We start from the raw sequence: 25040 nt of genomic DNA on the forward strand, positions 1-25040 counted from the left end.
AGGACATTATTGGGATAATTGATAGAATTTGAATGTGGACTGTGGATTAAATTACAGTATTGTATGATGTTAAATTTTTGTGATTTTGATTTTGATAACCATACTGTGGTTATTTAAAATAATGCCCTATTTTTTTGGAAATATACTGAAGTTTTTAGAGGTAAAAAGACATTTAAATTTCAAATGTTTCAGAAAAATAACACAAACAGAGAAGGACAACAGAGTGGCCAAATGTTTAACGTTATGAATCCAGGTGCAAGGGATGCAAGTGTTCTTTGTACTATTCTTGCAACTTTTCTGTGTTTGAAATTAATTCAAAATACTTCAAATGTTACAAAAAAGAGACACAGATTTTTAGAGAAATGTCACCCAAATGCAATCTGTAGACCTTGTTTTTATCCTAAATGAAACAAACCAATTCTAAGACACATTTTTGAGACAACCAAGACAAGTTTAACATGCTCTAGGTGTTACCTAACATCAAGGAATTATTATTGATTTTGTTGGATGTGATATGATACTATAATTATGTTAAGAAAAAAGTCCATATTCATTTGAGATACATTCTGGAATATTTATAGGTGAAATGATATAATTTCTGAGGCATGATTTAAAATATTGCAGGAAATATTAAAGAGGTGGGGATAAATGAGTTAAAACTGGCAAACTCTTAGCAATTTTTGAGGCAAAGCGATGGCTGTATAGGTGTTCATTATTCTCTTCTCTCCTCTTCTGTGTATGTGTGCACATTTCCATAATACCTTTTGTAAACTTTCAAAGGAAGAAAGAAAAATCCAAGAAAATATTTCTTTATTGAATGACAATGAAAAATGATTAGTATTTTGGTTTCTGTCATTTTCTCTTCCATTTTGTTTTAACATTTGAATGCAGGTTGAACTGACACATTTCAAACTAAGCAATGTTTCTCTCTAAAAAGAATTGCTGTCCACGTGCTCTCATATTTTGAGAGAAATTTAATAATGAGGTCAATTATTCAAAACATTCCTGTGTGCGCTCTGTATTCTTTCAGTGATAAATCCACTAATCCGTGGTTCAAACGACTCCACTTATCTTTCACTGAGCACATCACACACGGCAGGTACTGTCCTAGTCCCCACATCCTGCTGTGAGGAGAAAGCACAAGACAGCAGGTATATGCAGAGGGTAGAGGCAGTGCAGTGGTGGGTGTGGCCCAGGATGCAGAGCCAGTGGAAACACCTGTATAGGTCTGCAGAGGAGAAGCAGGAGGGCAGAGCTGACAGTGGGAAGGCTGTGAGTGAAGCTTGCCATGGGTCCTTAAAATCAGCAGCAGGATCCTTGCCTGGTCCTATAGTGAGGGAAAGTCATTCTTGGCAAAAAGTGCAAGCATAAGCAAGGGTCCTAAAGCGAGAAACAATCTAGTACCACAAATAAATATTCAAAGCTAGAAAACAGGATGTGAGAGGGAGGGCAGGAGGAGAGCATGTGCCAGAGAGGAAGTGCCACATCACAGAGGGCTGGGCTGGCACACCCAAGCTGAAGGTTCTTCACAGCCCAGTGGAGAAGGGTCTGGAAGGGACATGGCTGGTGGCAAAGAGAGGATCATGGCAGAGGACAGAGGTGAGGGGGGAGTCTGGGACCCCCAGAAAATGATTTGTGTTTATTGAGCTAACAAATATGAGAAGGGAAAGTTTGGTGGAAATTGGACCCCACTGGTTTTGGGATAAGTTGAGCACTAAGAACTAATCACACAGGAGTTTTCCAGCAACATCAGAAGACAGGCCCGAGGAACAGAGATCACCTACGCAGAGAGAGGAGACTGAGAAAGGAAGAAAGGCCAGAGGTAGGAGGAAAGAAAGGAAGGGCAGGCAAGGAAGGGAAGGGGAGGAAACTAGAAAGAAGGAAAGGTGTCCCTCAGCTTGATGTTGTTACTGCCAATTTGCAGTTGTTGAGCTGGTTCCCAGAATTCCAGAGGTAGTTTGTAACCCTAGAACCACACAACGGATCTGACCTACATGGTGATCCAGCTTGACTGAGGTTCCATTAATGCAACACTCTAACTAGTAAGCTATGACATGTATGATATGTTTGACAGCTGCTAGTTATCTCGACTGTGTCTTATGAAGAGTTAAAAGAATGTGGTGTGAGTTCTGTGTGAGGATGCCTGCCGTGATTTCCAGCAACCTGTGGGCTGATTCTTCAAGCATATTTCACCACAGGAACTTCATTTCTCAGCTCATAGCCATGAATGCATAAATCACTCAATATTAAAATTCATCTTTTTCAAGACTCACCCTCTTCCTATCTACTGTCTAAGGGAAAGACATCTTTCCTAAGTGTCTTATTACGAAGACACTTTTAAGGGAGACTAAAAAGTCTTAAATTTCAAAGCTATTTACTGTTCTAACACTTGCTCTTACTCTAAGGGAGTTTTCCTCAGTGCAGTGAGGGAGATGCCCTGACCATACTTTCCTGAGGTAGCTCTTTACTCACTCGCACTCCTCCCAGTGGTGTTGGAGAACTCTCATGACACTTACAATTAAGAGACTTCTGTCTGAGCCACAGGACACTACTTCAGAATTTGTGACTTAGTTATATTCCTTCACTTCTCAGAGCCTCAGTTTCCTCCTCTGTGTTTGTATTAGTTTCCTATTTTTTGGTGTGATGTTGTGACTTCTGATAAGAAACATATATTTGGTCTTTGTCCTGATTTCTGTCACAGAGCTCGTAAGATCTTGGAATTTCCTAAGTAATGAGAGTAATGAAGGTGTCGTTTGTTACATTAATGAGGTGACTTTTGGACGGCACATAAAGGTGGAGGCTGGTTGCCAGTGAAGACAACCATGTGATTTGAGGGTTGGAACTTTCAGTCCTATCCACTGACCTCCTGGGAGGAAAGAGGGGCAGGAGATTGATTTCAATCACCAATGGCCAATGATTTAATCACTTATGCCTATGTAATGAAGCCTCCATCAAAAACAAAGGACAGGGTTTGGAGAGCTTCCTGGTTGGTGAACATGTGGAGATTTGGAGAGAATGGCACACCTGGAGTGGGCATGGATGCTCCCTACCTTTTCTGCATACCTTTCCTCATATATCTTTTCTATCTCCCTGGCTATCCCTGAATTATATCCTTTTATAATAAACTGTTAATTTGGTAAGTAAAATGTTTCTGTGAGCTGCTCTAGCAAATTAATCAAACCCAAGGAGGAGGTCATTGGAACCTGCAATGTATAGCCCGTAGTGCAGAAGCACAGATGACAACCTGGACTTGTGACTGGCATCTGAGGGGACAGGGGGCAGGGCGGGGGAGACAGTCCTGCAGGACTGACCCCTTAACCTGAGGGATCTGATGCTATCTCCAAGATAGTTCAGAATTAAGTCGAATTATACGTCACCCAGCTGGCGTTGGAGAATTGCTTGGTGTGGGGAGAAAAAACCCACACATAATTGGGTGCAGAATTGTTACCCTATAATAAATTATCATACCCTGAGTGACCTAAAACAGCACAAATTTATTTCTTGCAGTTCTAGAGGTCAGAAATCCAAAACGGGTGTCAGTGGGCTCAAGATGTTGACAGGGCGGCATTCCTCCTGCAGTGAGGAAGCTTCTGTGCCAACATTTTGTTTTTAATAATAATATTGAAAGTGGAGAAATTTATTTTTACATTCCTAAATGTTCTTTAAGTTTTTAAGCTTCTAGAGCAAAGTTGTCCAGTAGAAAATATAGTGTGAGCCATATATGGAATTTAAAATAGTTTAGTAACCACGTTAAAAAGTATAAAGGAACAGGTAGAATTCATTTTAATAACATTTTGTGTTTAATTCATTGTATACACAATATCATTTCAACATGTAATTCATATTAAAAGTGTATAATAAAATATTTTTTAATTCAGTCTCCTAAATCCAGGATGATGTTTACATCTTCAGCTCATCTCAATCCTGATTTGCTGCATTTTAAGTAATCAAGTCACTCACGTGACAATTAGCTACCATATTTGACAGCATAGTTCTAAAGCATATTTCTCTATTACTAAATAAACACTTTATGTAATTCAGAAGGACTTGAAATTTAAATATAATTAAGAATTTTAATATTTAATTCTTAAATATTATTAAGAATTTCACATTTAATTTACCTTTAACTTTGGATCACCACTGATCATCAGTTTATTTATAAGTCAAAGGAAAGATACTTGTGGCATCATTTGTCTCCCTTTAATATAGTGTTGGGCTTTGCATTCGTTGAAGATTAATATATTTAACTCCTTGAAGTATAAATAAAGCTCGTTTTTCCCCTTTTACTGAAAGTTCGTTCTGTTAAGGAAATCTGAGTGCCGAGAGGCTCCTATACCTTGATTCAAGGTAGCTATTGCTTTATAAATAGTTTAAACAATTTTGAATTGTATCCTTTCATCATCCATCATAAATCATTTATTTTACTAGCATTTCAATCTTTACTAAAGACAGGAAAGCATCTGGTTTTATTTGAGCTGGGCCTGTTGGCTCAGTGAGAGAAAGTTATGTTTGGGAATCTAAGGCTGCTGGTTGAGGCTATGGACTCAATGCATAACATCCCTTAAATACAAGATTTAGACAGGATTCTATAAGGTGGGACAGGTAAGAGCAAATGAGTACACAGAAACCTTTCAGTACTGCTAAAAACAAGCAAAAGTTTATGCTGTTTAGTGACATTATTTTTATATTAAAAAGGCACATAGTACTTGTAAAATAAAACTATAATTTATATCACCGGGTTCCTCTCAACAAAAGTGTATCAACCAGCTGGTATATGATTCATTGTTCACATGAATATTTTTAGACTTCTTTTGACTTGTGCCCCAGCTGGTCTAGGGTACATTTTGGGAACTAAAAAGTTAGTCTACAAAAGGAAAGAGTAAATAATTAGTACAGTGCTTAATATCAACTTGTGATCGCCCATTTAATTGTCCAACAATCCCTACTTATCATGCTAGAAAGCAACAAATGGTCTCCATTCTTTGATAATATTCTACTAATGGATAGTATTTTTCTCATTGTTTAGCTATGCATTCCCCATGGTGAAAATTGAAATTATAGGATTCAAATCTATCTTTTCGTAAGACTGTTAGTTTTGCACTACTAAGAAGTAACACAAGTACTTAAAGAAAAGGCACTTTTCATTCATGCTTTTATTCAAGAGATAATGTGTGTTATTTCCTCTTGACATTGGTGGAATAACTTGTTTCAAACCAGCTCCTTCATTGTGAATAACTAGGAAACTGGACAAAATAAATAAACATCTGTTTGAAGATCCCAGAGAAGAAAGAAACTTAAGAAGGTGAGCAGGACAATTGATCTGACTTTTTCGCTTTGAGATATTTGCCAATTAGAAAGCAGACTGAGCCATACCATGAACTCAAAAGCAGCAGCTGAAAAGCTAACTGGAGCTGGATACAATTTTAAGGAACTGAGCGGTGAGAGGTGATGATCAGGACAACTGTGGTCCAGAATCCCGAGAGAACAAGGGACCCAAGTAAAGACACAAACATTCCAGTGTGGACTGCAGAAGAGCTACATTTTAGAAATAGGGGTGTCATAAATAAGCTACCCTCACAAAGAATGAGGCCCAGCTTCAAACAAGCTCAGTCTCTAACTTTATTACAGGACTCATCTTTCTATAAGGAGCAAAAGTAAATTCTCTCTTATGAAAGGTAACATCACATAGAGTCTCCGATTGGCTCTAATTATATATACAGAATATCTGGCATTTTTGTAAAAATAACCAAGGACACAAAAAGACAGATAGTGACTGAAAACTAAGAGAAAAGCAAAGAGACACAAAAAGAGACTATCAAGAAATCTAGATATTGAAATTTATCAGGTATAGAATTTAAAATAACTGTGATTAATTTCTTCAAGAAATTAAATGAAAAAATAGAGAATTTCAGCAAAAATCCAGAAATAATAAAATGGTATATGAAGTTCTAAAACTAAAAAATACATTATCTGAACCCATGGATGAATTTAATATTAGATTAGACACAGATAACAATAGTAATAGACAACTAAAAAATAGAAGGAACATTTCTGAGATGAGCCAAAGAAGGATAAAAGAGTGGAAAATTCACAAAACACTATGAACAAAATATTTTTAAAACCTTGAACAAAATATTAGAAAATATAACCAAGCAATATATAAAAAGGATCACAACCAAGTGAGACTTTCCATGAAATGTAAGGTTGACTTAGCACCTGAAAATAAATCAATGTAGCTCACCAAATCAATAGAATAAAGGGAATAAACTGATAATATTAGTGTTTGCAGTAAAAACATTTGGGAAAATCAAATCCATTTATTATTTTTAAAATTATTAGAAAACTAGAAATAAAAATGCATGTTCATAACCCAATAAAGAATATTTACAAAAGCCTATGGTTAACAAGCCAAAAATGAAATTAAGAAAACAATTTCCTTTCTGTTAGCATCAAAAGGAATAAAATATTCAGATAAATTTAACAAGACATACATTGAAAACTATAAAATATCATTGGAAGAAATTAAAGAATAAAATAATTGGAAAGATATTCTATATTCATGAATAGAAAGACTTAATATTCTTAAGATAGCAACACTCCCCAAATTATTTTACAATTCAATACAATCTGTAGCAAAATTCCAAGTGTTTTTTAAGCAGAAATTGACAACTGATCCTAAAAACTCATATGGAAATGAAAGGGACCCAAAACAGCCAAAAATCAGAACAAATTTAGAGGACTCTCACTCCCCAGTTTCAAAATTTGCTGCAAAGCTAGTCTCAAGACTGTAACTGGAATAAAGAAAGACATATAGACCAATAGTGTAGAATTGAAGTTCAGAAAAAAAGAAATGTTACATTTTGGTCATTGTCTTTTGACCAGAGGGTCAAGATAATTCAGTGGATAAAGAATAGTCTTTTCAATAAATGGTGCTGGGGCAAGCAGATTTCTACAAGTAAAAGAATAAAATTTGGCCCTAACCTCATATCATATATATATATATATATATATATATATATATATATATATCCTCAAAATGAATCAAAGAGGTAAATATATATATGTACATATATATGTATATATACATATATATATATATATACACACACACACACACATATATATATATATATATATATATATATATATTTATGAATACATAGGACTAAATCCTTTTAAAAATTTTTTATTAAAATATATAACATACAATATTTCATTAGTTTCAGGTATATACAACAGTTTTTCAACACTTATTTACCTAAAGAAGTGATCACCATAAGTCCAGCTACCATCTGACACCATACTATGCTGTCACAATATTATTGACTATATTCCCCATACTGTATATTACATCCCTATGACTTATTCGTTTTATACCTGAAGATTTGAACCTCTTATTCCCCTTCACCATTTCCCCCCTTTTTTAATTTTTTCAATTATAGTTGACATTCCATATTATTTTATATTAATTTCAGGTGTATGGCACAGTGGTTAGACATTTATATAATTTATGAAGTGATCCCCCTGACTAGTCTAGAACCCACCTGGCTCTATACATAGTTATTACCGTATTATTGACTATATTCCCTATGCTTTACTTTACATCCCCATGACTATTTTGTAACTACCAATTTTTACTTCTTAATGCCCTCACCTCTTTCACCCTGTCTCCCAAAACCCCTCACATTTACCACCTCAAAAAATCTAGTACCCATATGACACCATACATAGTTATTACAATATTATTGACTATATTCTTATGCTATACCCTACATCCCTTTCACTACTGTGTAACAACCAATTTGTATTTCTTAATCCCTTCCCTTTTTTCACTCCTTCCCAACCCCCCTCCCATCTGGCAACCATCAAAATGTTCTCTGTATCTATGAGATTTTTTTTCTGTTTTGTTTGTTTGTTTTGTTCTTTAGATTCCATATATAAACAAAATCACATTGCATCTGTTTTTTTCTGTTTGACATACTTCACTCAGCACTGTACCCTTCAGATCCTTTGATGCTGCCGCAGATGGCAAGAACCCATTACCTTCCCTTGCCCTTGGCCAAACAATATTCCATTATATATATGTACCAACTACTCTTTATCCATTCATCAATCAATGGACACCCAGGCTGCCTCCACATATTGGCCATTGTAAACAATGCTACAATGAACATATGGAGGCACACATCCCCTCAGAGTAGCATTTTGGATTTCTTTGGATAATTACATAGAAATGGGATTACTAGGTCCTTCTTTGTTACTTGTTATAGCCTTTGTTTTAAAGTCTATTTTGTCTGGTATTAGTGTTGCTACCACAGCATATTTTGTTTGGTTCCATTTTCATGAAATATCTTTTTCCATCTCTTTACTTTCAGTCTGTGTGTGTCTTTTGATCTGAAGTGGAGCTCTTGTAGGCAGCATATATAAGGGTCTTGTTTTCTTATCCATTCAGCAACCCTATCTTTTGACTGGAGCATTTAATCCGTTTACATTTAAAGTAATTGTTGATTGATTTGTAGTTACTGCAATTTAATGATTCATATTTTGATTTTATTTTATTTTTCTATCTTAAAGAAGTCCCTCTAACATTCCTTACAATACTGGTTTGGTGGTGAGAAACTCCTTTAGCTTTTTCTTGTCTGGGAAGCTCTTTATCTGTCCTTTAATTCTAAATGATAGCTTTACTGGGTAGAGTTATCTTAGTTGTAGATCCTCACTTTTCATCACTTTGAATATTTCCTGCCAATCCCTTCTGGCCTGTAAAGTTTCTGTTGAGAAATCAGCTGATCGTCTTATGGGAGCTGCTTTTAAGATTCTGTCTGTCTTTTACCTTTGGCATTTAAATTATGATGTGTCTTGGTGTTGGCCTCTTTGGATTCATCTTGTTTGGGACTGCACTTCCTGGGCTTGTATGTCTACTTCCTTCTCCAGGTGAGGGTAGTTTTGTTATTATTTCTTCAAATAGGTTCTCATTCCTCACTCTCCCTCTCTTCTTCTGGTACCCCTATGATGTGAATGTTGGTACGCTTGATGTCCCAGAAGTCCCTTAAACTCTCCTCATTTTTTTGGATTTTTTTCTTTTTACTGTTCTAATTGGGTGTTTTCTACTACCTTATCTTCTAAATTGCTAATTTAATCCTCTGCTTCATCTAAACTACTGCTGATTCCCTCTAATGTATTTTTCATTTCGGTTATTGTAGTCTTATTTCTGCATGGTTCTTTTTCATGTTTTCTATCTCTATGTTTATGTTTCCTATCTCTTTGTTGAAGTTCTCCCTGAGACCATTGAGCATCCTTATAACCAGTGTTTGGAACTCTGCATCCAGTAGATTGCTTGTCTCTATTTTGTTTAGTTCTTTTTATGGAGCTTTAGTCTCTTCTTTTATTTGGGAAATGTTTTTTTGTTTCCCCATTTTGGCTGCCTCTCTGTGTTTGTTTCTATGTAGAGCTGCTATGCGTCCTTGTCTTAGTAGAGTGGCCTATGTAGTAGGTGTCCTGTGGGACCCAGTGCTGCAGTTTTCCTGGTCCCCAGAGCTGGGTGCTCCAAGTGTGTACCTTGTGTGGGTTGTGTGTGCCTCCTTGTGGTAGTTGAGACCTAATTGCTGTTTGCACACCACTGGAAAGGATTTACTTTTAGGCTGACTAGTTGTGAGGACTGGCTGTGACAACAGTAGAGTAGCTATTGTGTGGGGGCTGATCCTACAGAGCAGGCTTTGTTTTAGCAGGGGCTTTGTGCCTGTCCAGTCTGCCCTTTGGGTGTGTCATCCTTGGAAATGGCCAGGTGATGATCTGGCCCCATCCAAATCTGGCCACTGGACACGCCAGCCCTGGGGCATCCTGGGAGGTGACCCACTGCGAGCCAAGTTCAGCCTCAGGGCCACCTGATATGAGCCACAAAGTGATCTAGAGGTGGTCACCACTCACACTGTGCTGGAAGGTGCCTTGATAGACCAAGCTGTGAACCAACACTGGCTGTCTCTAGTGCTGATCTTAGAGCTACTCAGCCAGAAGCCAGATGCTGCTCGCTTGGGTTTTGTGAACCTTTGAGAGATTTTGGAATGTCCGCAGCATGAGCCAAGGCAGGCCGTTTATCAGGAAAAGCCACTGGAAGTGGCTTGGGTGTGCTTCAAAGTTGGCTGGTGCCTGGTCTCAGAGAATCACTAGGGCGGGGCAGATGAAAGGTGACAGCCAGTTTGATGCAGCCTCAAATACAGCATCTCCCTCCATCTGCATGCAGGGAGGGGGATGGCTCAACAAAGAAACAATGGCTTCTGCCAGCACCTCCACCAGGGAGGAAGCTGCCCCTCCAGCCCTCATCTTAAAGCTAGACAATTCAGTTTCTCTTCATATATCCCTGGAACCTTTTGAGCTACTGTCCCACTTCTGGAGCTCAGAACGAGTGATTCCTTCCATGAGTTAGTCTGTGTGCCAGCCCTTTAAGAGGAGCACCTGGGAGTGCAGCCATCCTCCGTCCCACTCAGCCACAATCTCCACTGGTTTTCACAGCCAGAAGTTATGGGGACCTCTCTCCCTGGCACTGGAATCCTGGACTGGAGAGGGCTAGAACCCCTTGCTCCTCAGTGGGGGACCTCTGAAGCCGAGAGATCCCTCCTGATTTTCAATTGTCACATGCAGGTGTGGGACCAGCCTGTTCCTTGTCTCCACACCTCCTACTTGTCTCAAGGTGGCTTCTTATGTATATCTGTAGGTGTAGGTCTTCAGTTTGGCTAGACGTCAGGTGATTCTCAATGACGGTTGTTCTATAGCTTAGTTGTAATTGATGTGGTCCAAGAGGAAACGAGCCAGAGTTTACCTACTCTGCCATCTTGACCAGATAATCCATAGGGGTAAATTTTCATGACCTTGGGGTAGGTAATGACTTCTTCATTATAATACCAAAAGCACACACTACAAAATTTAAAAAAAAAAAATAGACTTCATCAAAAACAAAATCTTTGTGCTTCAAAGTACACCATCACTAAAGTGAAAAAGATAATCCAAAGAATGACATAAAATGTTTGCAAACAATATATCTGAGAAGAGACTTTTATGCAGAATATATAAAGACTTCTTACAACACAAAAATAGAGGACAAATAGCCAAATTTAAAAGTGGACTAAGGATTTGAATAGACATTTTCCATAGAACATGAACAAATTATCAACATCATTAGTGATAAGGGAAATGCAAAGCAAAACCACATAGAGACACCAGTTCACATGCATTATGATGGCTATAATAAAAAAGACAGATAATAAGAATTATTGGGGAAGATGTAGAAATACTAGAAATTGGAACCCTCATGGCATGCTAGTGGGGATGTAAAAATGGTGCCACAGCTTTGAAAAAACAGTTTGAAAAAAAAAGTTAAACATGGAGTTACCATATGACCCAGAATTTCACTCTTAGGCGTATGTCCAAGAGACATGAAAACGTATATCCACAGAAAAAAATTGTACCTAAATGCAGAATTACTTATAATACCCAAAACTGTGGCACCATTTTCAAGTGACAGAAATACACTATCGTGATGGAAAAAAAGAATAAAATATATATTTATGTAGCTTATTTCAACAAAGAATAAAATGAGAGGTGAAATTAGACATGATGTGTCAGATAGAATGTGGTGGTGGCAGATGTGTCTTCGCCCTAATGAGGGGCCTGACTGACCCCGAAGAGGAGCGGCCCACTGAGACCTCGGTGAGGCAGCTCCCTCCGAATCATGACGTGAGACACATCAGTAGTGAGACGAATTATCTGTCCTTGTGAAAAAGCTGAGTCTGTGGCAAGGAGGTGAAGGTGAGAGAGATGTGCTGACAGCTGAGGGAACAATCTGGTGACAGCACGAAAGTGGTGTGCAGAGAAGTGCTGAGATCTGATGATTCGCTGATGATTCGCTGCGGCTGAAGTACTGTTGAGAAGGTTATGGTGTCACCAGAGGGTGAGGCTGACAGGAATGACCTCCAGGCAGCATTCCAGAAACTCCGCCTACAGTGGCCAGAAGTGGCCCCTGCACTCTTCTCTGCCCTGAGTGTCTGCCTTCCCTCCCTGCCCCACCCTCCTGCCAGATTCCCTGGACTCACCTCAGAAAACAGCTGTTTGCACCTTGTCGCGGAATCTGCTCCCAGGAAACCCAAAGACAAGAGTATAGTATCATACCTCCTGGGAGTTCCTACCAGGGGCACAGGTGTAGCCCCAGCCACCATGGGAATCTCCAGGCTCATCCATGGGCCAGATACAATTCCTGTACTTCTCCCAACATTTGTCCATCAAGGACGGTGTCAACATGGCTCCTTTCCTCAGAGGAGAACAGCAAAGGAGACAGACAATGCACTATCTCTACATGCATCACAGGAGCACAGCTGTGTTATCCCCAAACAAGAAAGGAAAGAAAAATAAACATTTTAACTTTATTCCACTTGATCCTCAGAAAGTCTCGAAAAGCCTATAAAGAAACTGAGATTCGATCGGGCTATGTAACTTGGCCAAGTGCACACAGCTAGAAGCTGGGAATCAGACCCAGGGCTTCCTGATTTCACAGATTCGTTTCCCTGTGCCAGTGCTTTTTGCTCAATCTGGCCCATGGACTAGCAGCGTCAGCACCACTTGGGCGCTGTTAGAAATGCAGATTCTCAGGGCCACCCTAGACATGCTGAATTTGAAACTCTGGGGTTGAAGTCCAGAAATCTGCATTTTAATATGCCACCCAGAAAGTTCTGATGGCTATTCAAGGGTCACACTCATCCTGTACTATGCTTTCTCCCAATAGGAAGGTCATTTTCTTTTTAAGTCCTAAAAGGAAGGTGATTCTGCTTTTTGCATCAATATTAAGATATCCATGTCATGGTTTTAATTCACCTCCATTTGTCCTTGCTTTATTGAACAAAAACTAGGCACCCACCTGTGGGGAGCCATGGTTGCAGATAACTCTGAGCCTTATAGAATGGCTCGGTTTATGCTTAACCTAAGGCATTGTCTCTGCCTGCACCTGGAGGGTGCTTGCAAGCTGCTAAGGAATGTGGTGGGAGCAGCCAGTTCCCGGAGACACAGAAGACTGATGGCTATTCAGGGTAATTGATAAGATAATTACTTTTGGGAGTTTCAGTGATTTTGTATCCTCTATGAAAAAGTTAAAATTTACATTTGTTAAGGTAATGCATGCTTTCTTTGTTAAGTTGCACGTACTCAAACTGCATATATTGGTGAAGAAAAATAAACTCGGGGCTTCAGCATCACTGAAGACCGGCCGCATCAGCATTTGTATGAGTGTCTTTTATCCATTCCCACTCCCCCATTTAGGTACTGATCGACTTGTGGCGGCTGGCCCGTCACACCCACCGTGCAGAACTGATTTCTGTCATAGGCATGGTCCCAGGGATGACTCAGATAACAGATTTGTTATTAAAGGAGATTTTCCTAATTTCTGTGTCCCAACTTATAGAAGGGGGGAAATGATAGCAAACAGGTCTCACCACATCTCTGTGAGGCGTACAGTGCTAAGGAAATGTGTGCTGAATGAACGCATAAATCTCAGTGATCGAAGGCAGGGGAGACTCATCACTGAGTTTCTCTGTCTATGTGTCACGTAAGAAATTTAAGCTAATAGGCACAAAAATGTTTTGGATAATGAATAACATGAATAGATTATCACAAAGGGTTGTTAGAAGCAGCAACGTAAGTACAGCTAGTGGGTAAGTGTGGGCTAAGGACTTCAACTTCCTGGCTCAATCCCCGCAGTTACTTACTCACCCACTAGCTACGCGACACTGGGCAAGTCACTTAATCTCTGCTTCTCAGTTTGCTCATCTGAAAAATGAGAGAATAGTAACTATTGTGAGAGATCAAGCAAGTTAATGCCCACTGTTTGAATATCACTGAGAAATTTTTCCTGGCTTGCTCAGGCAGAATTATGTGCTCTCCCTGAACTCAGACAACATTCTGTTCCCAAGATCATTACAGTGTGTGCCAGTGTAACACACAGAATAAAAGATGTCCCATTACATTTAAATTTCAGATAAAATAGAAATAATTTTTAATGCATCTTCCACATATTGCATGGGGCTCATATACTATAAATATACTAAAAAAATTTTCCAAGTTAAAATTTAACTGGGTATTCTTTTTGTCCCCTAAATCTTCAACCCTAGTTTATCGCCCCTCACTTTGTAGGGTGAGAACAATGTCTTACTTAACTTTATATCCTTAGAACCCAGCAGACTTCCTGGTACACAGTAGGTGCTCAATAGATCTTTGATAAATAGGTGAAGGGGAATTACTTCCATGAAAGACAGGACCTCCCACCACAGGGCAGCTCCAATTATTTTGTTGCTGTTCTAACAGAGTTACATGCCTTGATTGTAAGTCCAGCTAAATTTTTTCTGCAGAATCCAATGATCTGACTGAGTAGCTTTTGCTCTCTACTTAACACCTGGAAATTATCAGGACTCTAACTGTGCCCAAATTCCACACTGTACACTGTAAATTCCACGCTGCTCATGGCTTTCTTTTCAGCATGACAAGGGCCGCCATATTAGAAAACAGAGCCAGACATTCATTTGCATTCATTTGGCATTTTTTAACAGCTTTCCAGGTACCGTGTATGGAACTAACAACAGGGGTACAAAGATGAATGACACAATCCATATCCTTCAACAGCAGGTTTTATAATCTAAATGTTAGAGTTAGGAAGGAAAATAAACACAAGGAAAATGTTGGCATTGAACGAAGGGAATTGAGACCTCAAGAGGATCAGACATCAGTTCAAAAGAACATTATTCTCTTTTCAAAGCAGAGAAAATTTCCCTTGATGTGTGCCAGTCTCAAGGGTCTCCATTTTCTTTTCAAAACACAGAGTGATGTAGTTCAGATCTACAGAGATCTCCTCCCTCCTGAGACCAGCTACTTCACCTAACAGACTTGAGCTGAACCCTGGGAATCAACATTCCTTGCACTCAACTTTTTTTCTTTTAAGGTAGTAACAAACTCATCTTTGGAAAGTAACTCTTTCCTGACTCCATCAAATCAGGATCCCTTTGTTATCTTACCTTATCACAAATCCCTATGCTATTTCAAAAATATTTTGATCTTGGATTTTATCAGTCATGGGAAGAAGAGTAGAAAATGGCAAAGCCATCGAGGAAGAAAGAGGGGAGGAAAGAGCCCTAAGAACACAGAGAGCTTTTCTTTGCTTTGCCTTCAGAACTAAAGAGCAGCCTCATCCACTGTGTCCCAGCTACTCATAAAATAGCAGAATTTATCAAAAAAAAATGGATTTATAACAGGCCTTTAGAAGTAAAGTCGTCGCATGGGGCTGAGTCAGGGAATTACAAGCATGAAAAATTATTCAGTCCCTTAAATGAAGCCATATGTAAAGAACGGGATAAGTTTCAGAGATGAGATTTGATGTGGTCCTACTTAGAGATGGCTTAATGCTAAGTGAGAGTCATGCATAGACACATAGAGCTTCAAATAGCCCAAGGTATTTGTTCTTCTTCCCTTTATTACTGAAGAATCTCATTATGCGTCTTCTGAGAAAGCGTGAAATTTTGCAGGAATTAAAATCTGGTTAAATCTCAAAATATTTTAAGTTCCACTACCCAAGATTTTAATAGATGTATAAAGGAGAAGCAGAGAAATGTTTCTGTGGCTGATTAATAGCACAGATGTCTTAACCTGGAAAGATTCTTGAGGAACATGTTTTCTAAGTTTTGTTTTAGAAACCAGAAAGCTGAGTTCCAGAAAGGGTGAAGAGCTTGCAGACTCTGATCACCCTGAGAGCACACCTGGCACATGGGCATGTAGCGATCAATAAATACTTGCTGACTGAGTACATAAATCTCATTGACTGAAGGTAAGGTGAGACCCAGTAGAACTTTTCAGCCCCTCTATTTATCTTGTTTTGCTTCTTAATGATACTTACTTATTGCTTAGAGTAGGGGTGTCCAAACTTTTTCAACGTTTTTTACCAAGGGCTAAATGCGGTAAAATACACAAACAGCTGGGCCACTCACTCGAAGTGAAGTACGTATTGCCTCACCTGGTTTATTTAAGTAAACAAAATATAGTTTTGGAATTTGCTGCGGACCAATTAACAATGGATTGCGGACCACAGTTGGCCCGCAGCCTGCAGTTTTGACACCCCTGGCTTAGAGAATGCAAGCAAAATAGTATTTAAAATTCATTCTGATTATCAGTTGTAAAACAAAAGCCCTTCTCCGGGCAAATTCACAACCTCGGTACTTCAGGACTTCAGATAAGCAAGCAGTCAAAGTGTTTGTCCATGTATCTGTTTCTGTATCCAAAGAACATATATCCGTCTAATTCCCTATCTCTACCTAATGAAAGGGAAGGCATTAATGGATTTGAAGGGATCAGCTAATTGAGGGCAGAGCCCAGATTAGATGCCCAGTCTCTTACCTCCCAGACCAGGGCTTGCTCAACAATTCCCAGCTGTGTCTTGGCTTGTGGGAGACCAGGCTCTGCGCTTCCCAAAGCAGCTGCCCCTGAATGAGAGGAAATGATGCACAGAATAAATATTACACAAAAAACTCACCTTAACATTTTCATCTTCATCCTAAATAGCATTATAGCTCTATGTGCATTTATTCAGTCAGCAACCATGTTCTGATGACCCACTATGTGCCAAGCTGAGTGCTAGGGATGGCACTGGGTACAGTTGGACAGGCAAGCTGCCTGCCCTGTAGTCTCCACTCCAGTGGGAAGAGAGGATTAAAGGGGAGCCTAAAAAACTCCAGAACCTTCAAAAGAGTGAATTTTTGAGTAAAATATGTTATATGTGAAGAACTAAGAAGCAAGTACATTTAATAATTAGGTGAGGGAGAAGAAAAAGACATGGGATATCAGGAGAAACAGGCTTTTTGTCCTACAATTAGAAACTTACGAATGTGCATTTATATTGTGTCAGTAACTTCTCTTGAAGAAAAAAGGAGCATGTCTGTCTCTAACACGCCCATTTCGACTTGTAACATTAGAGTCTTGCTTCGGCCAATCAGAAAATGTATAACTCTCCCAGGGGTTGGTTCCTCATCCATAGTGACTGTTATTCAAATTAGCTGGTCTTCACTAAATTGGCATGCCCTGGAAAGAAGGAGACACAGCCTATTGCCTGTTCCCACCCTCGTTGCATCTACCACAGCAGTTTTCAAATGCCTCGGTCTCAGAAACTCTTTCCACTCTCAAAAGTCATCGAGGATTCCAAAGAGCTTTTGCTTATGTAGAGTAGACCTGTCAATATCTACCATCATCAAAATTAAAACTGAACAAAAGTTAAAGCACATATTATTAACTCATTTTTTAAAGAATAAACCTACCACAAGTTCACATAAAAGGTATATTTTTGTGAAAATAACATTTTTCACAATAAACAATAGTGAGAAAAATAACATTGTTTTATTTTTTGCAAATCTCTTTAGTAGCTGTTTTCCCATATCTGCTCCTGCAGTCAGTTTATTTCAATATATTATTTTGGTTGAAGTAGATGAATACAACCCAAGCTTAAAAAACAGGCTCTTGGAAAAGGGAGGAGTATTTTAACAACCTTTTAAAGTACTTGTGGATATTCTTCTTTGCTACTACACCCGAACTCAACAAGTGGAACTTTTTAAAGTGTTAGTTGCAGGGTGGAATCTGAAGCTATATCAATGAATTTTCTATTCATTAAAATCATTTGTTTGTCTTGTATTTTGAACAGGTCTTTCAGCCATACCTCATTTTGTAGCATCATGCTTTGGTCAAATGGGAAATATTGGCTCATTGAGTTACACAGTTCTTCTAAACAGTTGATTCATTTCATTTTACAGTATCAAAAAGTCCCATGTGTTAATATTACCACTGATCTCATCAGAAATGTCTGTAAGTACTGAAAAGATATTCAAGTTTGCCAAACTTATAATTTGCACTTAAGATCTTGAAAGTCATGGGCAGTGAATGCTTTCACTTGTTTTTCTTGAAATGACAGACTCAGTTTGTTTATTTTTTTTGAAATGTATACCAAATACCAATTTTAAATAACCATAGTTTGTCTGTCAGTTTTCCCTTTGAGTAAAAATGGTGTTCTGAGAAGAAAAAGCTGCTACCTGAGCTTGTAAATGAATCGCACATGTGCTTTTCCCAATAACCTCTGGTGCAGTTGGGTGCCGCTGCTGTGATTGGTACTAAGACGACAGCAGTTTTAACCCACTACTGCTTTGGCCACATAAATGCAAATATCAACACAGTGAAAAAGGCAAATACAACTTAGTGTTGTTATGAAAATAGGTTTGACCTCTTGGACTCACTAAAAGTGGTCTGTGGATCTCACTTTGAGAACAGCTAACCTGCCACGCCCAGAAAGAGCCGAGGTCCAGCACACTGGAATTTCGTTCTGCAGTTCTCTACACTTTATCCCTTGAGCAACCCCTCTCACACAGTTATTGTTCCAAGAATAGTCTTCTGTTTGCCAATTATGGCTAGATTTATGTTCTTGAGACCAGAATTCGGTTTGAGTTTAGTAAAATTTCTTTTACAAATGCTGATATGGGAAGATAACCAAAGTGACTACACATCAACAAACGTACATTTAACTCAGAACTTTGTGCTTGGGAAGGGCAGAAAGCATATTCCCTGTCCTTGAGCTATCTGCCATTGAGCTGGCAACATAACACAGAGACGCAGGGTATGCAATAGTACAAGACAGTACTTCCTGTCAAATGGCTGTGGATGAAAAACGCAGCAGTTCTTTAGGGAAAGGAAGGCTCACTAAAGCCTGGAACATCCACAGCTTCTTCAGCAAGTTTACTGAGGACCCACTGGGTTCCAGACACTGTTCTAGAGACAAGGGACACAAGGATAAACAAGAAAAAATCCCTGACTTCATAGAATGGAATTTCTAGGCCAGAAGACAGGCAATAAACAAATATGTCATATAATGACAGGTCTAATCAGTAAATCTACAAGACACAGACTAACAAGAGAAAATGACCAAATTTAACTACATATGTACATATGAAAACCACACATACCTGAGAGAGTCAGGGACAGAAAGTTAAAATGAGGTACAGCTCACATTCTGAGCTAAGAATGAGGTAAGGCACCTTGGAGCTTCAGAGGGGAAGAAGGTCTTTGCAGGAGGATAAGAAGAGCAGATGTTCAGTAATTAACAGTTTGTCCTGCCATTTTAATAAGTCATAAATGTTATCTCTGATAATCTTATTATGGGCAAGGCCCCTATTTAAATTCTTCTAGATATTGGGAGGGGAGGAGGAGAAGTTTCTCTTGAGCCTGTAGGGTCTTGGTTGCCTTTAGCTCAACATAATCCACTTAACCACATATGTATATCTTGGGGTGACTCATTCTCATCTTGAACCTCTACAGGAGCATGAAAATCCTATCCAGTCACATTATGAAAAAATTAGCATATGCATTTTTTAAAACCAACATCTCCACCAGGATCTTTCTAATGAAATAATATGGGGATCAGGAGAGAACAAGAAACCATGTTCATGCAGCCCTTCAAAGTCAAGGGAGAAATGTGGAATACATAGCAATGTGAACCCACATCAAAACTGAATGGCGTCTCTCAAGGTCAAAGAGCCTCAAAATGGTTATTCATGAACAACATGTGCCCTCAAAGCTTTGTTGTCTTCATGGTCTTAAATGGCATTTAACTGGCTTGCATTTGAACTCAATAGCATTCCGAGAAGCAGACAGAAATGTTGTAAAAGAGGTAAAAAGCTTTTTCAAAGGGAATTATGTTCCAGGAAGAGAAAGTCATCCGGAAACACTTAGGAAACTCTCATGCCTCTGAGCCTGGGGAACATTTCTGCACTGCAGCTAACCTCTAGACGTGCCTGGAACTCAAGGACCATCGTTATCACCAAGGGAGAGCAGGAAGACCCTCATCACAAACCTCCCAGACGTCTTCATCCTGTGCAGGCTCCCACCACCTAAGTAATTAGAGTTGGAAGAGACCTCAGAGCCCATTTGCCCAACAGCCCAGCCAGTGCAGGGGCCCCTTCTACACAGCTCTCCTAGAGTTCACTTGGCCCACAGGACCATGCACTTGGCCACCATGTTTTGGCAAGGAGTTTAAGAAATGGAAAAAGCAACAGAAATTATTCAGCAAAAACACATCACCAAATGAGTGAATGTCACCAAGTGAAACACAGTGAGTAGAACCAAAGGGTTTGACGGAGGGAATATTTCCCATGAGGTACACAAGCTTCAGCTGTGAGCCACCCCAGGGAGCATTCACTCTCAGCGATCCTCTCCCTCTGACCCTGCTGCCTCACAGCCTTGATGCCCGCAGCACCCTGGATGCCCCCTGAGGCAAGGCCCACAGCTCCCGCAGCTCCCACTTTCTTCTCTCCACTGATCTCGTCCCCTCAGCATGAGACCTCCTATTAATGCGCCTTCTCTCTGAACCCTAATTGGGGGGCAGGGCCTCCTCTGGGAGAGTCACTCAGCAATTTCAGGTTCATTTGCATTTGCTCAACCATGATGGTGCCCCAAGGAAATCACCCTGGGGCAGGATCCTAGAGAAACTGTTTATTACGATACTTTCACTGTCATGGTTATACATCTTCACTAACGAAAATTAAAGGTGGAGAAAAGAGAAGAAAGCAAAACCTTCCTTAGCCCCATGACCCATTGCCGGGTCTTATTTTCTGTTGCTCTCCACCATGGATACTTCTCTTTTCTGCCATGATGAACTCAGTATAGAACACATTATATCATGCTTTGCCATGTATTTTCAGAACAGGAGTGTTTTCCAAATTTAAATCAATTTTAAAATATATGTATCTATACTGCTTGTGTGTGGCCTGCTAGTTTCCTAGCTGGGTGCTGGTGATACCGAGACCAAAGAAAGAATCTTTACTCCCAGGTGATGGCTTGAGGGGCAGGCATTATTTAGGTGGGGATGTACCCGAGTGCCCTTTCCGGAGGCAGGATCCCCATGCCCCTCATGAAAGATGCACAATCTTCCCCTTGTTCTTTTTGCATGAAAGTCTGAACAATAAGAAAATTCTCTGAATTTTGCCTGAGCTGTTGGAGCTCAGCAGCCTGACTCCAGGCACAGAAGAGCACAGGCTGGTTGAGAACACTGAGAAGTGCCATCCTCATGGGCTGACATCAGGGAAGATTGGCAGCAAACTCTCACCAGGGTCTGCCAGGTGCCAGGCACTGCTCTGAGCCCTTTATTTGTGTTTAATTCTCTTAACAACCCAGTAAATTACATATTATGAGGACAGCTATTTTAAAGATTAAAAAACTGAGGGACTCTTGAGTATCTTGCCCAAGAATACACAAAGATTCCCTAAAGGGAGAAGAGGCATTGGGTTTATTTGTTTGGTATTTCTTCCCTCTTTTTAAAACCTTTTTATTTGCACCAGCGTTAGATTTACAGAAAGGTTGCAAAAATAATACACGCCTCATCCAGCTTCCACTAATGTTAACGTCTGATGTGACCAGGGTACAATGATCAAAACCAGGAAATTAACATTCCTGCACTACTGTTAACTAATCTACAGACCTTATCAGACTTCCATCCGTTTTTCCACCTATGTCTCTTTCTGTTCCTGGAACCAGCATTGCATTTAGTGCTTATTTCTCCTTCTCCAATCTGTGATAGTTCCCATCTTTCCTTGTTATTCATCACCATGGCACTTTTGAAGAGTACTAACTGGATATTTTGTAGAATGTCCTATCATTTGGGCATGTCTGATGTTGTCTCATGATTAGAAGGAAGTGATGGATTTGGGGCTAGAATAGCACTGAGATGCTAGCTCTCACGTACTGCACCCTATCACAGGGTTGTTACTGGGAATGTTAACTTTGATCGCTTGGTTAAGATGGTGTCTATTGAGCTTCTCCATTGTAAAATTGCTATTTTTCTCTTGGTTATTGGTAACTATCTTAGAGGAAATACTTTGAGACTATGCAAGTATCCTATATCTCCTCAAACTATTAGTATCCATTGGTGGATCCTGTTCACAAAAATTAGTACTGAGAAGTTCGCTAACAGTGATTTTTCTATTTTCCTTTTTCTATCTACATATATTAACAGGAATAAGAGCTGTCCCTTCTCCTTCAACTATTTATTCATTCAATTATTCATTTATATCAGTCTGGGCTTATGGGTATGTTTCCCTATGGGTTATAGTCCAATTCTAGCATTATTTATTTTGTTACTTAAGTTGCTCTAGCTTTGGTTTTGGGGAGCCCCTTCAGGTTGGTGTCTAGCTCTTGTTACCAGTTAAGAGAGCTTACAAATAATGATACTAGTGTCAATGAGAATGCCAAGTACCCAGGTTTTGGTTTCTAAACAAATTTTCCAATAAAACAAATCAGGGATCCTTTAAGAAATGGTTGATTCTAGGGCTGGGGAGTAACAATTCAAGGTGAACATGGAATGCCTAATGGAAGTGCTCGAATAAGGACGGGGCTGCTTGTTCATTGCCATGCCTGGTACACAGTGGGTGGTCATTCACATTTGTTGGATGAATGAAGGTCTCAGGGATGACCCTTGCACCTGAGGGCAAGTGCTCAGACCTCCAGGTGTATGCCCAGGGTCACCAGGTATTCGCAGTGACACCTGGACAGCCCACAAAGGCATGAGGGAAGCGTGTAGCATACCAGCTTGTGCCCCATCCCCAGTGGGTACCCAGGAAGTAGCCCAGGGGAAACTGGCACTCACATGGCTTCTGTCTGGCACCCTAGGCTGCTGCCTCATGGCTGCTATAGGTGGAGATAAGAGCAGCCCCCTGTGGGTCCCCTTTGCTCATCCTGCTTGTGTGGCTGCCCTGGCTCAGACTGGCAAGGGCCCTGCCCTCCTGCTAGAAGGGCCTTCCCCCACAGATGGACTGGGGCTCTGCAGGAGGTGGTGTCCTGCCTTCCAGCACTCCAGAAGGAAATATAAAATGATCTCATAGATCTATGGAACTGAAAACTACCTGGTACATGTTATACGTTCAACAAATGTGAGATTTTATCATTAATATTAATGTTTCTAAAAGAAAAAGTTTAGAAACTGCTTCTTTTCCAATAGCTTTCCTGGAAGTTATACTCTCACCCCTGAGAAGAGAAACTAAAATATAATGAAAACTGGAGGCTTCCTTTATACAGTCCTGGGTCACAGGTCTCTGGCAAGGCAAAGTACTCCCCTTCCCCCCAGGGTGAACAGGAAACTGGTAAACCAGCTCCTGGGAGGTTGGAAGCAGTGATTGGCAGTGATTCTTCCCCAAACCCTCCTTGGTTGCTTGGCTGGTTTGAATGGAGGTGGGGGATTAGCTAATGTGGACTAAAGAACAAGCCTAGAGACCTTGGGACAATTTTCATCACAGCAATCCCATCAGAAACATCCACCCACATGGCCTGGGTCCTTCCTGAATTTGCAGAAGGGCTTCAAGTGACCTCACCCAGGACTGCTTCCTGAAGGTCCTTTCCAGCTAATCTTAATTTACTAAAAGAAGTATCCTGCATTCCGTGCCGAACGAATGTTCTTCGCCCTTCTGCCAGTCAAAATGATTCCAGTGATCTTAACAAAGCCTTGGAGAAGCTGAGTTCAAGACGCCTTTCTCTTTTCTCTGTCTTCTTCCCTTTTCCCATTAACACAACCCACCAATGGTTAGTCCCTCATTGTAAAGTGTACCAGGTCTTAGGAGTCTCGTCTTAGCTGGGAAATGTAAGTGTGTGGATATGAGTTTGATACTGCTCGTGTCCCCCTAGGAAAGTGGGGTGTGAACATCACAGTACTGGGGGGAGTGACAGAACCAGCAGGTCCAGGCCACAACTACTGAGGAAGGAACTCAAAGCTTCACTGCACCCCACTCCCCACTCAGCCTGGCTGGGACCAACTACAATCAAAGTTCGTGAGGAAAGATGGGGACTTCCTGGATTTGAGAGCAAAGGAAGTATTTAATTTCCTGGTGGGATTGCATTTTAAGAATTCATATTTCATGAATTGTTTTACATTGAAGCTGGCTCTTTGGATTACATTATTTGGTAAGCTTGTTTAAATCACATAGTTAAGCATTGTTTGGAATGGAAAATGGGTGTGCCTTCTTGTCTACCGTATCAGGAAGACTTGGGTTAAACTTCAATGTCTCATCTTGGCTGATGGCAGAAGCTTTTCCAGCCAATATAAGAGAGGCCATAACAAACACCTGGAGAGGCTGAATGAGTACATCACAGGGAAACAGCAGGAAATATCTGAGAACCAGGCTCATGAAGCGAGGGCAAGATTTGCTGATACTCTTCAGGGGTAAGAAGCACTTTCTGATTTGGGATGAGTGCTCCCTGGATTCCATCACTCAAGCTTGGACCAGGCTTCCCTTAACAGGCAGCTCTGGGGCTGTAGCCCTGATGTGCAAATATGGTACAATGTAGATGGTCTACACATGCACTGGTGTCAGGGCTGGAGCAGCTCTCGGGAGTCCTGCCTCCTGCCCTGCAGTGAGTAGGTATGGTTGCTCCCCCATCACGTTGGTGAAACATAAGACCTATATCTGGGCATGGGGTCAAAGGCCTCTCCATCAGGTTTCAACCTATCTCCTATGAGTGCTACACAGAGGTTGGGACCAACGTCACAGCCAATGGCTGTGTTTCCATCCATGGCCCTCTGTCAGGGTACCCGCCAGGTGGAGCACTCATGGCTGAGAGTAGGACTCGAGCTATTCTTGGTCTTTGGAATATATCATCAAAATAAATATCAATCTTTGTTTTTCTTTTATTTAATTAGTTTCAGGTGTACAAAACAATGCAATAGTTAGACATTTCACCCCTCCCAAAGTGATAACCCTCCTCCCCCAATCTATTGCCCCTCTGACATCATACATATCTATTACAATTCCATTGACTGTATTACCTATGCTATACCACATCCCGTGACTATACATATTAAATTTTAGTTGACATTAAATAAATAAATAAATACAACAAGAACAAGACAAACAAATGAGAAACAGAAACTCATAGACACAGACAATAGTTTAGTGGTTGCCAGAGGGTAAGGGGGGCAGGGGGTGGGGGGTGGGAGATGAGGG

The 25040-nt window shown here is 40.2% G+C and overlaps 2 long non-coding RNA genes across 2 annotated transcripts in view; one reads left to right on the forward strand and one right to left on the reverse strand.

The window, feature by feature from the left end:
- Positions 1–25040, reverse strand: part of LOC141571593 (uncharacterized) — a 121470-nt gene that overhangs the window by 32013 nt on the left and 64417 nt on the right. The window contains exon 2 of the long non-coding RNA XR_012496455.1: positions 16417–16502. This is a non-coding gene — a long non-coding RNA (uncharacterized LOC141571593). The remainder of the gene's footprint in view (positions 1–16416; positions 16503–25040) is intronic.
- Positions 1504–24994, forward strand: LOC141571592 (uncharacterized). Its single transcript, XR_012496454.1, has 3 exons — positions 1504–1599; positions 15717–15850; positions 19372–24994. It is a non-coding gene; the product is annotated as an uncharacterized LOC141571592 (long non-coding RNA).

This window comes from Rhinolophus sinicus, linkage group LG05 (genome assembly GCF_036562045.2).
Source record: "Rhinolophus sinicus isolate RSC01 linkage group LG05, ASM3656204v1, whole genome shotgun sequence".
Lineage (NCBI taxonomy): Eukaryota > Metazoa > Chordata > Mammalia > Chiroptera > Rhinolophidae > Rhinolophus > Rhinolophus sinicus.